This window comes from Nycticebus coucang, chromosome 4 (genome assembly GCF_027406575.1).
Source record: "Nycticebus coucang isolate mNycCou1 chromosome 4, mNycCou1.pri, whole genome shotgun sequence".
Taxonomy (NCBI): Eukaryota; Metazoa; Chordata; class Mammalia; order Primates; family Lorisidae; genus Nycticebus; species Nycticebus coucang.
Window position 1 is genome coordinate 98073292 of NC_069783.1, and position 15323 is coordinate 98088614.

The 15323-nt window shown below is 36.1% G+C and overlaps 1 long non-coding RNA gene across 1 annotated transcript in view; it reads left to right on the forward strand.

The window, feature by feature from the left end:
• Positions 1–778, forward strand: part of LOC128584646 (uncharacterized) — a 52791-nt gene extending 52013 nt beyond the window's left edge. Inside the window, exon 4 of the long non-coding RNA XR_008379704.1 lies at positions 116–778. This is a non-coding gene — a long non-coding RNA (uncharacterized LOC128584646). The remainder of the gene's footprint in view (positions 1–115) is intronic.
• The last annotated feature ends 14545 nt before the right edge of the window (positions 779–15323 follow it).

A 15323-nucleotide genomic window follows, 5' to 3' on the forward strand; every position in this document is an offset into this window, starting at 1 on the left:
GGTGTTCTGATCATGAAGGGATGTTGGATGTTATCAAAAGCCTTTTCTGCATAGATTGAGAGAATCATATGGTCTTTGTTTTTTAATTTGTTTATGTGCTGAATTACATTTATAGATTTACATATATTGAACCAGCAAGCCTTCCTCAGGAGAACGGAAAGAGAGGAAGTAAGCAACTTAATGGGACATCTCAAGAGACTGGAAATGGAAGAACACTCCAACCCCAAATCCAGTAGAAGAAAAGAAATAACCAAAAATCAGAGCAGAACTAAATGAAATTGAAAACAAAAGAATAATACAACAGATCAATAAATCAAAAAGCTGGTTTTTTGAAAAGATCAACAAAATAGATAAACCTTTGGCCAACCTAATCAGGAAAAAAAGAGTAAAATCTCTAATATCATCAATCAGAAATAACAAAGACGAAATAACAACAGACTCCTCAGAAATCCATAAAATCCTTAATGAATATTACAAGAAACTTTACTCTCATAAATATGAAAATCTGAATGAAATTGACCATTACTTGGAAGCACGTCACCTTCAAAGACTTAACTAAAATCAAGTGGAAATGTTGAACAGGCCCATATCAAGTTCGGAAATAACATGAACCATACAAAATCTCCCCAAAAAGAAAAGCCCGGGACCAGATGGTTTTACGTCAGAATTCTACCAAACCTTGAAAGAGGAATTAGTACCTATATTACTCAACCTGTTCCAAAAGGTAGAAAAAGAAGGAAGACTACCCAACACGTTCTATGAAGCAAACATCACTCTGATCCCCAAACCAGGAAAAGACCCAGCAAGAAAAGAAAATTATAGACCAATATCACTAATGAATATAGATGCAAAAATATTCAACAAGATTCTAACAAACAGAATCCAGCAACATATCAAACAAATCATACATCATGACCAAGTCGGTTTTACAATATTCCTACTGAGCATCCCAATTTATTTTAGTCTCTATAGCTCAGATCTCTTTAGCTAATTGTTTATCCTTATTGTTAGGAAAGTCTTTGAACATTGCTGCCATTACTGACTTTCCTTGGCTCTACTATTTATTTCCTTTCTAACCTTTTACTTCATTTTCTTGGACCAAAGTATATATTTTTTTAGTATAACTGATCAGTTTATGCCTTTAATCTCCCTCACACACACACGAAAAATGTTTAGACAATTTAGTGTTTTCTTTCAGCAAAGGAGAGATCACATTAATATACATCTGATACCTTCATAAGAAGCATTTTTCTCAAGATAAATTTATTTAAAATCAAGTACATTTCATGTTTTGTTTCTGTGTATAAAAATGTATGTATAATTTTTTTAGAGATGGAGTCTTGCTATCTTGCCCAAGCTGGTCTCAAATTTCTGGCCTCAAATGACTCTCCTGCTTCAGCCTGCCAAGTATCTGAGATTGCAAGTGTGAGCTACCATGCCTGGAAACGAGAGCTATAGTTCGATGATAGTACTTTAATGCCAATAATACACTCTAATTTCCCTAACCCCCTTCCTCCTCTACTATTTATTCATAAATACTTAATAATATCCTACTATATACCAAATATAGTGTCAAGTCCTAGGGATATAATTGTTAGTAAAACAAACTCTGCTTCCTTTCTGGTGTAGCTTCTATTGTGGTAGCAGAGCAAGAAATTGATTACATAGTCATATAATACATGTACAATTTGCACACACATAAATATCCCACAGGAAAACTACAGGATTCTGCAAAAGTATATATATGAAGAAACTGGTGGGTTGTGAGAAGTTCATGGAAGATTTTCCTTAAAATATGACGTTTAAGCTAATGTGTGGAAGTGTTAACTGTGAGGATAGGTAACAAATGGCAAATGAAATAGATAAAGGTTGGTTAGAAGTGCATGAACACAGAAGAATAATGAGGGGGCTTAGCGGGTATGATGTAAAATTCTGTAGGCCAGAATAGGAATTTAGCTTTAGGATAAAATGAGTAATGGAATGATTGACAAGGGAGAAGATATCATCAATCCTTTTTAAAGGACCTTTTTGGCTGTACTGGGGAGGGTCTTCTAGTAGAGTAGTTTAGGAGTGAACACGGGATTCACAAAGACCAGTTCATAGGCTAGTTTACACAATGATAGTGAGAGGTCTGGGAAGCAGTGAGAGGTCTGGGAAGAGAATCTGGGGAGAGGTAAATTACAGAGATACTAGGAGGCTTGAAGACAGACTGAATGAAACAAGAAAGAGGTAGTGAGAATAACTCCTATGTTTCTGTGCTACGCCAAGGTTTCTGGAGAGGTAATGGCTATTCACTGAAATTGGGATATTAAGTGGAAGGGCGATTTGGAGGTGTTTGGAAGATCAGGAGTCAGAGAAGCCTGGAGAGACGTAGCCTCTTAACTGGAAACAATCACAGATGTCATGAGTCTGACTACGTAGCAGAAAAGAAGAGAGACAAAGCTATGTTCTCCCACAGCAGGGTGACGGGACCAAAGTGTCCAAAATCAAATCAAGAGAAAGACATGTGGCTTGAAAGGATTAGTGAGTGAAACTAATGACCCATAGAACTGATTAGAAAAAAAGCAGATATAAGATGAACAAAGTCTTGAATTACTGGTCAGAGCCAAAGGAAATTTTGAGTGCGTAAATTTAAAAGCAGAGACAAAGGCAGGATCACCAAGGTATTTACAGGCAGGAAGTAGGACATGTGCCCTATTAACTCTCCAGACATAACCAATGGGGATGATGGAGAAAGAAGGGCCTCCCAGAGGGAGATGTGTGAAAAACAGTCCACTGAAGAGCCTCAGCATTGGTGCATTGAAGACATAACATTTGATATTTCTGAAGAATACATCCTGAATCTTTAAATAATGAATCTTTCATTGATGATGATTAAAGACAATAATTTTTAAAAATAGGAATTGTTTTCCATACTGCAGTCAAACAATTGTCAGAGAGTATTAATAAGTTTATAATTTAATGAACTTTGAATATAGCAGCCCAAATATAATAGTACATCCTTATTTAGTATGAGTTCTCAATAATTAAAATCAATGGAGTGAAGAAATATAATATTTTCAATAAATCCTAGAAAAATATAGTTTTCCATAAGTGCCTAAAATCTATGCTACTTTTGTAATGGTGTCCATATAATAATTTGACTTTTATAATTTGCTGTATACCAGTATATATTTCAATTTCATATTCTTATGAATATTTTGTTGTGAGGTTAGCTCTTATTGAATAAATATCTCACTTCTTTCTCTGTTTCTTTCAGTTTATGTAAACCTGTAAGCTCCTCAATTTCAGAAACAATATCTTATTCATCAAGTAGGTTTCAGAGAACCCTAAGCATCACAAGGGCACACTAATGTGTGTTAATGACTAGTTTTGTTTTGGGCAGACACTCCATCACATATTGACCATCCAAAGCAGACATGTATCCCAATTTATGCTAATAAAAATTCATTTTCTAACAGCCCACTTCTTATAAAATGTATTTTAAAATAATTTGCTTATTAATCATATGCATTTTTATATTTAAATCTTCTAAACTATGTAGAATATCTGATAATACTTGTACATATGATAAGTCAACTTATTTTTGGCTCATTACTTTTTTTTAAACAGTGTGTTAGATATGGATTTATGAGATTTTTAGAAGTGATAAAGTTGAAATTAATCCCAGCTCTAATTGAAATAAGGATTAAAGACTAAAGGGCTGCTATAACCATGACACTTGTTAGCCATTTTGTCTCTTTTCATTAAAGTTCTAAAAAGCTATAGATTTTGAAATGTTATGCTAGGCAGACTGTACTTAAATTTTCATTTTCTTAATATTTAAATATTTTAATTGAGCCAATATTCCTTTCAAAATAAGAGATGAGACAAATGCCTTCCAATGGTTAAATTGGAATTGGAACATTAATTAAATTTTTATTAATTTAAATTAATAAAATTAATAAAATTAATTTTAAAAATATTTTTAAAAATATTATTCTAATTTATCTATGGAACATTCCTAAGACTTAGCAAAAAAGTGTTAATTGAAAGTCTATATGTAAGGTAGAAAATAGGAAATGTTATGATAATAACAATTTCTTCCTTTATTTTTTATTTTTGGGACAGAGTCTTTCTCTGTTGGCAGGCTAGAGTGTCGTGGCATCAGCCTAGCTCATAGCAACCTCAAACTCCTGGGCTCAAGGGCTCCCTGCCTCAGCCTCCTGCATAACTAGAACAATAGGCACCTGCCACAATGCCTGACTAATTTTTCAATTTTTATAGAGATGGTGTTTTCAAACTCCTGACCTCAAATGGTCCTCCACATTAGCCTCCCAGATCGCTAGGATTACAGGTGTGAGCGCAACACCAGCCTAGTAATATTTTCTTATCCAGGTTAGAAGATAATTTGAGATATTCTCTCAGACTGGTATCAAAAGTAGTCCACTCAAACAGCAAAAATGTGGAGCAAATTATTTTTAAAACTGTTTTTTATTAAAATTTAAAACTTGTAAAGACATTTTGATCATTTCAAAATGTTGTACTTGGTTGTGAAAAGCAATATATATATATACATATGTTTAATATATATATCTACACACACACTAATCTATATGTATTCTGCTAATTATGATGAAAGTGGGTGTATACTTCCATCTTAGTTGATGGAAAATTGTCCTGTGGCCTACCATCCACTATCTAAAGAGATTAATTATTTAAATTAATTCATTTGTCTAGGAGCTTCAGAGAAATGAGATTTACTGAGCATTTAAAATGATTCCGGTTGGTCTCTTTAGGTAGTAAAATAATTGCTTTGGAAAAACAGTTTTTCCCTCATAACAAAAAATCATTTTAGCATCAGAGTGGATAGATGTCAATTTCCAGCTTTTTCTGTTTGGTGTGATTTTGGACTTCACTCTAAATTTCAGCTTCTACACATGTAAAATGTAAATAACTCTAACTTTTTTGCTGGGCTCCTTTAATTCATTAATGAGTTAAATGTGATGCTTTCCCTCCATTAATTTTTCAGGTGATATCAATTCTCTTTTTATTTCCCTCCTCCTTGCATTCTTTACCTAAATGTGCAAACTGTTTATCTTAAAATAGGAAATAAGAATACTTAACATTTAAACTTGTTCAAAAATATAGCTTCTTTGTTGAATAAACCAATCTGATATTTCTGGAGTGCCAATAGCAATCATTAACTATAACAACTTTTGGAGTAATAAATGAATTTATAGTCATTCTTGCATTAAAAATAAAAACCACATGAATAGTGGTTATATAGTATATATTGTAATATATAATGGAATAGTATATATTGGTATATAAGTATGGTTGCATTTCACATTGTTTATATAAACTGCTTCTTTCTCTAAGTTTTCCAGACAATGCAACTGATATAATTTGTGCATTTTATGGTGTTTCCTAAGGCAGGATTTGGCCTTTTCCATTATTTGTAAGGGGCTAATCAGGGTCAAAAGATAAAGGAAAAGAGTAGAATATGATCAGACACTGCTACAGAGAGATAAGGATGTTTTAAGGGGGTTTTCTAAGGGCAATCTGACCAGCTTCAGGTGAGCAATGGATAAAGAATAGAATTTTGCAAACATTTAAAAAAATTTGGACCCAAGAACATTAAAGGAAAGATTTTTTTTGTTGTTGCAAAAGACACATGTGCACACAGGCACACATGCAAATGAGATATTAAAAGGAAAACAGATCTGAATTTTAGGATGTACATCTTTTACCAACATGTATTAAAAGTCCATTAAGCATTCTAGAAGACAGTTTCCAATTTTTCAGTGCGTCTAAGCTGTAAACAATACATGTCAAAAGAAAGAAAAAAATGATGATTTCAAAAGCCTGGATTGTTTCAGAGGACTCACTAGAAAAATCAATAAATAAATAAAATGAGAACTTAGAACTTTTATACAACAATTTTAAAGATTTTTCCCACACGGAATCTACATAGAACTACAGAGAAGGACTTCATGTGTTTTAGAAAGTTACCAAAGCAGAATCATTCCACTTTGCTCACTCTTATTACATTTGTTGTTTATAACACAATATAAAGGGAAAAAGAAGAAATAACCTCAACCTTAGCAATCTCACCCTATCACCAATCTCCTTAAATTAGTTCTTCACACCTTATACCAAACTCTCAGGACTCCTGGGTTACTTTATAGATATGTGTTCTGGACTCAGGATACTATTCTCATATTATTAAGATCATAATAATTATGGGTATGACTGTTTTATTTGCTAAGGATTTCCTGAAACACTTCCAAAAAGGCAATCCTCAAGCTTCACAGAGTGTATATTCTTTATTTGAGATGTGGATTCACGATATTTCTTGCTAGTCCACATTTTAAAGTTGTTTACAGTAGGGAAGATTTTATAAGTTGGGCAACTGTTTTGGTAAACTCTGTACTTTATCCTGCCTATGTTGCACACGGGAACAGTTCTGGAAACTCATTGCTGAGTTTGTGGGATCACCAGGTGGCAGGTTACTGCACCCTAACTCCAGCTGGTCCCATTAGTCTATGGAAAAATAACATGACACACAGCTTAGTCATATAATGCTGAATTATATCATCTATAGGGATAATCCCTGGTTTGTCTGGACTTTAGTCATAAATCCAGTAAGGTGAAAAGCCTGGTGAAATTCCCTTTTCACAAGAAATGTTACTTTGAATCTTTTTTTCTTTTATGAATTGCAAGATTATTACAGCATGCACTTTTATTATTTTTTTATTAAATCATAACTGTATACATTGATATGATCATGGGGCATCATACACTCGCTTCATAGACCATTTGACACATTTTCATCACAATGGTTAACATAGCCTTCCTGGCATTATCTCAGTTACTGTGCCAAAACATTTACATTCTACATTTACCAAGTTTCGCAAATACCCCTGTAAGATGCATCACAGGTATGATCCCACCGATCCCCCTCTTTTAATCACCACCCCCCTCCCTCCCCTCCCTTTCCCACGTCCCTCTATTGTTAGGTTGTAACTGGGTTATAGCTTGCATGTGAGAGCCCCAAATTAGTTTCATAGTAGGGCTTAGCACATTGGGTACTTTTTCTTCCATTCTTGAGATACTTTACTAAGAAGAATATGTTCCAGCTCCATCCAGGTAAACATGAAAGAGGTAAAATCTCCTTCTTTCTTTAAGGCTGCATAATATTCCACGGTGTACATATACCACAATTTATTAATCCATTCGTGGATCGATGGGCACTTGGACTTATTCCATGACTTAGCAATTATGAATTGGGCTGCAATAAACATTCTGGTACAAATATCTTTGTTGTGTTGTGATTTTTGGTCTTCTGGGTATATGCCCAGCAGAGGAATTACAGGATTGAATGGCAGATCTATTTTTAGATCTCTGAGTGTTCTCCATATATCATTCCAAAAGGAATGTATTAATTTGCATTCCCACCAGCAGTGCAGAAGTGTTCCCTTTTCTCCACATCCACGCCAATATCTCTGCTCTTGAGATTTTGTGATATAGGCTAGTCTCACTGGAGTTAGATGATATCTCAAAGTAGTTTTGATTTGCATTTCTCTGATAATTAAAGATGATGAGCATTTTTTCATATGTCTGAAGGCCGTGCGCCTGTCTTCTTCAGAGAAGTTTCTCTTCAAATCCCTTGCCCAGCCTGCGATGGGATCCCTTGTTTTTTTCTTGCTGATGCATTTGAGTTCTCTGTGGATTCTGGGTATTAAACCTTTGTCAGAGATATACCCTGAAAATATCTTCTCCCATTCTGAGGGCTGTTTGTTTGCTTTACTTACTGTGTTCTTGGCTGTGCAGAAGCTTTTTAGTTTGATCAAGTCCCAGTAGTGTATTTTTGAAGCTGCTTCAATTGCCCGGGGAGTCCTCCTCATAAAATACTCACCCAGACTGATTTCTTCAAGGGTTTTCCCTGCACTCTCTTCTAGTATTTTTATAGTTTCATGTCTTAAGTTTAAATCTTTAATCCAATGAGAGTCTATCTTAGTTGATGGGGAAAGGTGTGGGTCCAATTTCAGTCTTCTGCAGGTTGCCAGCCAGTTCACACAGCACCATTTGTTAAATAGGGAATCTTTTCCCCACTGAATGTTTTTAATTGGCTTGTCAAAAATCAAATAGTGGTAAGTAGCTGGATTCATCTCTTGGTTCTCTATTCTGTTCCAGATATCCACTTCTCTGTTTTTGTGCCAGTACCATGCTGTTTTGATCACTATCGATTTGTAGTAAAGTCTGAGGTCTGGTAGTGTGATTCCTCCTGTTTTGTTTTTATTTCTGAGTAATGTCTTGGCTATTCGAGGTTTTTTCTGATTCCATATAAAATGAAGTATTGTTTTTTCAAGATCTTTAAAATATGACAGTGGAGCTTTAATAGGGAGTGTGTTGAAATTATATATTGCTTTGGGTAGTATGGACATTTTGATAATGTTGATTCTTCCCAGCCATGAGCATGGTATGTTTTTCCATTTGTTAACATTTTCAGCTATTTCTTTTCTTAGAGTTTCATAGTTCTCTTTATAGAGATCTTTCACGTCTTTTGCTGGGTAAATTCCCAAATATTTCATCTTCTTTGGCACTACTGTGAATGGGATAGAGTCCTTAACTGCTTTTTCAACTTGACTGTTGTTGGTGTATATAAAGGCTACCGATTTATGGATGTTGATTTTGTAACCTGAGACGCTGCTGTATTCCTTGATCACTTCTAGGAGTTTTGTAGTAGAGTCCCTAGTGTTTTCCAGATACACAATCATATCATCTGCGAAGAGCGAAAGTTTGATCTCTTCTGACCCTATATAGATACCCTTGATTGCCTTTTCTTCCCTAATTGCGGTGGCTAAAACTTCCATTACAATGTTGAAAAGCAATGAAGACAATGGGCAGCCTTGTCTGGTTCCTGATCTGAGTGGAAATGATTCCAATTTAACTCCATTCAATATGATATTGGCTGTGGGTTTGCTGTAGATGGCCTCTATCAGTTTAAGAAAAGTCCCTTCTAGACCAATTTTCTTGAGTGTTCTGATCATGACGGGATGCTGGATATTATCAAAAGCTTTTTCTGCATCAATTGAGAGAAACATATGGTCTTTGTTTTTTAATTTGTTTGTGTGCTGGATTACATTTATAGATTTACGTATATTGAACCAGCCTTGAGACCCTGGGATAAAACCAACTTGGTCATGATGTATAATTTGTTTGATGTGTTGCTGGATTCTGTTTGTTAGAATCTTGTTGAATATTTTTGCATCTATATTCATTAGTGATATAGGTCTATAATTTTCTTTTCTTGTTGGGTCTTTTCCTGGTTTGGGGATCAGCGTGATGTCTGCTTCATAGAATGTGTTGGGTAGTCTTCCTTCTTTTTCTACCTTTTGGAACAAATTGAATAATATAGGTACTAATTCCTCTTTCAAGGTTTGGTAGAATTCTGACGTAAAACCATCTCGTCCTGGGCTTTTCTTTTTAAGGAGGTTTTGTATAGTTGATGCTATTTCTGAACTTGATATGGACCTGTTCAACATTTCCACTTGATTCTGGCTAAGTCTTGGAAGGTGGGGTGCTTCCAAGTATTGGTCAATTTCCTTCAGATTTTCATATTTCTGAGAATAAAGTTTCTTGTAATATTCATTAAGGATGTTTTGGATTTCTGAGGAGTCTGTTGTTATTTCATCTTTGTTGTTTCTGATTGATGATATTAGCGATTTTACTCTTTTTTTTCTGATTAGGTTGGCCAGAGGTTTATCTATTTTATTGACCTTCTCAAAAAAACAGCTTTTTAATTTATTGATCTGTTGTATTATTCTTTTGTTTTCAATTTCATTTAATTCTGCTCTAATTTTGGTTATTTCCTTTCTTCTACTGGGTTTGGGGTTGGAATGTTCTTCCTTTTCCAGTTGCTTGAGATGTCCCATTAAGTTGTTAACTTCCTCTCTCTCCATTCTCTTGAGGAAGGCTTGCAGTGCTATAAATTTCCCTCTTAGAACTGCCTTTGCAGTGTCCCAGAGGTTCTGATAGTTTGTGTCTTCATTGTCGTTTTGTTCCAAAAAATTGGCAATTTCTTTCTTAATCTCATCTCTGACCCAGCTATCATTCAGCATAAGGTTATTTAACTTCCATGTTTTTGTATGAGTATGCAGATTCCTGTTGTTACTCAATTCAAGTTTTATTCCATGATGGTCTGAGAAGATGCAAGGAATAATTTCTATTCCTTTAAATTTACTGAGGTTAGACTTGTGACCTAAAATGTGGTCAATTTTGCAGTAAGTTCCATGGGCTGATGAGAAGTATGTGTATTCAGTTTTGTTGGGATGAAATGTTCTGTAGATGTCTGCTAAATCTAAATATTGGATGGTTAGGGTTAAATATAAGATTTCTTTGCTCAGCTTCTTGCTGGAGGATCGATCCAATACTGCCAAAGGAGTGTTGAAAACTCCGACGATTATGGAGCTGGAGGAAATCAAGTTACTCATGTCTGTTAGTGTTTCTCTTATAAATTGAGGTGCATTCTGGTTGGGTGCATAGATATTAATAATTGAGATCTCATCATATTGAGTATTACCCTTAACAAATATGAAGTGACCATTCTTGTCCTTCCTTACTTTTGATGGTTTAAAGCCTACTGTATCTGCTAATAAAATTGCAACACCTGCTTTTTTCTGATTACCATTTGCCTGAAATATGGATGACCATCCTTTCACCCTGAGTCTGTATTTGTCTTTTAAGTTAAGATGTGACTCTTGTATGCAACAAATATCTGGTCAGCTAACCTATGCCTCTTTAGAGAACAGTTTAAGACATTCACACTAATGGAGAGTATTGATAAGTCTGGTGGAATTTTGGGTATCGAGTTTTTCAAAGGTCCAGTGGACATTTTTAATCCTCTCGCCAGTGTGGAAGTTGGAGTTTGATCCGAAGTTTCTGAGTGAGTTTACTTTTGTGGTATAGGATTGGGTTGGTCATTGTGGAGGATAGGTCTGAGAATATCCTGCAGAGCTGGTTTACTTATGGAAAATTTTTTCAACATATGAATGTCATTGAAGTATTTAATTTCTCCATCATAAATGAAACTCAGTTTAGCTGGATACAAGATCCTGGGTTGAAAGTTATTTTGCTTTAGGAGATTAAAAGTTGATGACCACCCTCTTCTGGCTTGAAAAGTTTCAGCAGAGAGATCTGCAGTTATTCTAATATTCTTTCCTTTGTACGTAATAGTTTTCTTTTGCCGGGCTGCTGTGAGAATCTTCTCTTTCATGTTAACTTTAGTGAAGCTAATTATGATATGCCTGGGGGATGAATTATTGGGGTTGAATCGTGCTGGGGTTCTGAAGCTGTCTGCTATCTGAATTTCAGATTCTCTAGGCATATCTGGAAAATTTTCTTTCATAATTTCATGCAGAAGGACCTCTGTGCCCTTCGAGGCCACTTCATCATTCTCTGAAATCCCAATTATTCGTATATTGCTTTTCTTCGAATTATCTGAGAGTTCTTTGAGTTAGTAGTCCGTTTTTGCTCTCCATTTCTCTTCCTCTTTTAGAGATTGGGAGCGTTTGAAGACTTTATCTTCAATGTCAGAAATCCTTTCTTCTGCTTGCTCCATTCTGTTGCTGAGGGATCCTACTGTGTTTTTCATATCTTTGAGGGCTGTAAATTCTTGCTTCAGTGTGTCTAAGTCTTTGGTGGTTTTTTCTTTAAACTCGTTAAATTCTTGAGACAACTTTTGAATTTCTCCTCGAATTCCTAATTCCATTTTATTAATCTTGTCTGCAATCCAAATTCTGAATTCGATTTCTGACATCTCAGCCCGTTGTTTATGAATGGGATCTTCAATCACATCTGCCATATCTTTTCTTGGGGGGGTTGATCTATTCTGGTTGTTCATATTACCAGAGTTTTTCCGCTGATTCTGCCCCATGGTTATTTTACTCCCTTTGATTTTTTTCCCCGTACAGTGTTGTGACCTGAGAAACTGGGGCCCTGTCTTGTGTGGTGGGGCTAAGTGGTTCTGTATTGTTTTCAGCTGGTTTCTGTTCGATCCTATTGTAACGTTTACTCTGGCTTGAAGTCTCAGCTGTGTGGAAAAACCAGCAATTAAGTCACCCCGCCCGCCCACCTCTGGCACCAGTTGGAAAAGGAAAATCAAACCTGCCTACAGCCGCATACCCAGGGCACCACCTGAAAAGTCCTCAGTCTATTAGTTCAGTTCAAAAGGTCCAAATCGATTGTCTCAATCAGCACCTGTCTCGGGTGGGAGAGTTCAAGAGGTCTCTGGGAACTGGATCACAGGGGTCTGGTGACTCCTCTGATATGCCTTACTCCAGTGCTGCGTGGAGTCAGGAGGAGCCACCTAGCAAATAGATCAGTCTGGGAAGGTTGATGTCTCCTTCCCCACTTTGCCCCTCCATCAGACCCAGTCACTGGTATCTCTGCAGATGGCTAACCCAGTTGCCTGTAGTGAACAGATACTCCAGGGGTTTGCACCTGCCTGAATTGCAAGGAAGTCTGCCAGACCCCTGCAGTCTACCACTATCTAGCAGGAGCAGATGGGGCCTGACATCTTTGAGTGCTTGATGCAGGTGGTGGGAGGGAGGTGTTTACTCAGGCTTAGCCCTGTCCCTGATTGATGTTGCTAACAGAACAGAACAGAACAGACAACTTTGTGGGGTTCTGTCTCTGTTTCTGCTAAAATCACCTACAGAAGACGGGCTGTTCTGAGTTCAAACATCTTTGCTGCTGGAGGTTTGTGTCTGATTACCTCTCTGTGTTGGCCCTGCCCTGGAAGCTTCCCGGGTTTGTGAGCAGCGTCAGGCAAATCCTTTGCTCACTGGTGGCCTCCTCTGGTTGCCCATGGAGACAGGGGGTGTGGCTTCAGAATATCCAGAACTGAGCCGTTTTGCTTTTGTTTGCGTCCTTGTGATCACAGCTTGCCTCAGCGGTGTTGATGTGCGTTCTTCAACCTTCTCTTTTGGTGCGGCTCAAATCCACCAGGATACTTACTAAATTCCTGTCCCTTAACTCTCCTTCTGGACGGGAGCCTCTGTTGAAAGCTGGCTTTAGTCCGCCATCTTGTCTCCTTGCTCAGCATGCACTTTTAAAAGTATTGGTACCAAGGCATCATTCACCTAAAATAAAATGCACAGATCTTCACAGCTTAATGAATTGGTGAAGTCAGTAAGGATGATGACTTTAAGAGATTATGGTTATAAACTTAGGGATTTTAACAATTTAATGTGCTCACTAGCCCAACGAGAAAGAACATTTCCAATTCCCAGAAAATGTCCTCAAGATTCATTCCATTAAGCCCTGCCATTCCCCAATGCATTTAGAGGAAACATTTCTGGCTTCCAAAATCAGCAAGAAATTTTGTACAAAGAATCTTCTTGTACAACACATAAATGGTATCACATAATATATCATTAATTGTTGTGAATATGACTGATTCCTTTTACAAAACAGTGTGTTGTATGAAATTCATTCATGGTGCATATTTCTGTAGGTTTTGTTTTTCTTTGTTTATTCCTGAACACTAGTTGTTGCATGAATAGACACAAATCTGTCAGACAGTTCTCCAACCTTGTTATGCACGTTCAGACTCCCACTAGCCATCCAGTTGCTCCAATTCTTTGCCAGGATCCAGTGTTGTCTGTTTTATTTCAGCTATTATATTGGCATCCAATTGTTGATTTAAATTGGCATTTCCCTGATGACTACTTATGTTGAATTTATTTTTTTTTTGCTATTGGCCATGTACAAGGTCTAAATCTTGCTCCTTCTTCTTGGATTGATTGCCTTAAAGCTGTGTAGGCTCACTTTATATGTTCTGAAATAAATCTTTGTCTAATTTATGTACTATGATTTTTGTGAAGGAACATGGTGGTATTATTGTCAGTTCAAATTAATAGTCTTTATTGTGAAGAGAAGTTTTAGATTCAAAGAAAACTTGAGTGGAAATGCAGAATTTCCATGTATCCCTCATTTCCAGTATTCCTAAGAACTACCTTTTTATTCTCTCGGTGGCCTCAAAAGGCTTTGTGAATAAATAAAAGGCCTCTTTTTCCAGGTTTTTTATCACTGACACATGATCCTTGTCAGTTCAGCTACATATGTAATAAGATTTAAATTCAAGTTGGAATTTAGGATGCTATACTTTTGACATTGGCCCACATACTTTGCTTTACTATGGATTTTCGTTTAGGTAACCTGTTTGATGATTAATCCAATTTTTTTTCTGTTTTGTTATTTATCTAATTAGGTATGTTCTTTTATGAGACAATCTTGGAAAGGAGAAGGAATAAGAGATAGGATTTGGCCATCAAAACCATTTCTCAACTTCTCATAATACAATTGTAAAATGATCCTGATTAGTTAGAAACATGCAAATTGATGTGCATGTATTTAATACAGCTCTTTAAAATTTGTTATTTTATGGTAAAAATATGCACATGTGGCTTGGCGCCTGTAGCTCAGCCACTAGGGTGCCAGACACATACACCAAAGCGGCAGGTTCGAACTCCCCAGGGCTGCCAAACAACAATGACAACTCCAGCCAAAAAATAGCTGGGTGTTGTGGTGGGTGCCTGTAGTCCCAGCTACTTGGGAGGCTGAGGCAAGAGAATCGCATAAGACCAAAAGTTTGAGGTTCCTGTGAGCTCTGACACTACAGCACTCTACTGAAGGCAACACAGTGAGACTTTTCTCAAAAAAAAAAAAAAAGAAAAGAAATTCACATGTGCAAAAAGGAGTAAATCAACCTTGACGGTGCTCAGATGTAAGACACACTGGTGTTCAAGCTGACTGCAGAATTAACAAGAAGTGGTGACCAAGTGACGAGTATATTAAAAATGCTGTAATTTTTTATTAATATAGTATAATTTCAGTTTACAGAATTCTATAGTCAAACTTTAATCTTAAATGATCAAGATTAAAGTATATATTTAATTATTTGTACTATTTTAATTTAATTTAATTTTTATTTATTTATTTTTTACTATTTTAATTTTAAAGCAATGTGTGCTTTAAATTAGTCTTGACGACAACGTGTTGCTTCCTTCCTGACAGTTACCGGGATGTGTATGTGGAACATTCATCAGTGAAATCAAACAGCTTGAACTCTCCAACATAGACAATGGGCTACATTAAGAGGCAATATGTTCTCCTTTACTATAGGTATCCAATTTGTCCTCAAAGATAGTTCAAAGTTTTTCTTAATTGATGTTTATTGAACAATAATGATTGTAAGATTTCTTCAATCTTTATATCTCTCTATATTCTTTTTTAAATCTTAGTATACCAGGAAAAGTGATACCACCATTTGCCAC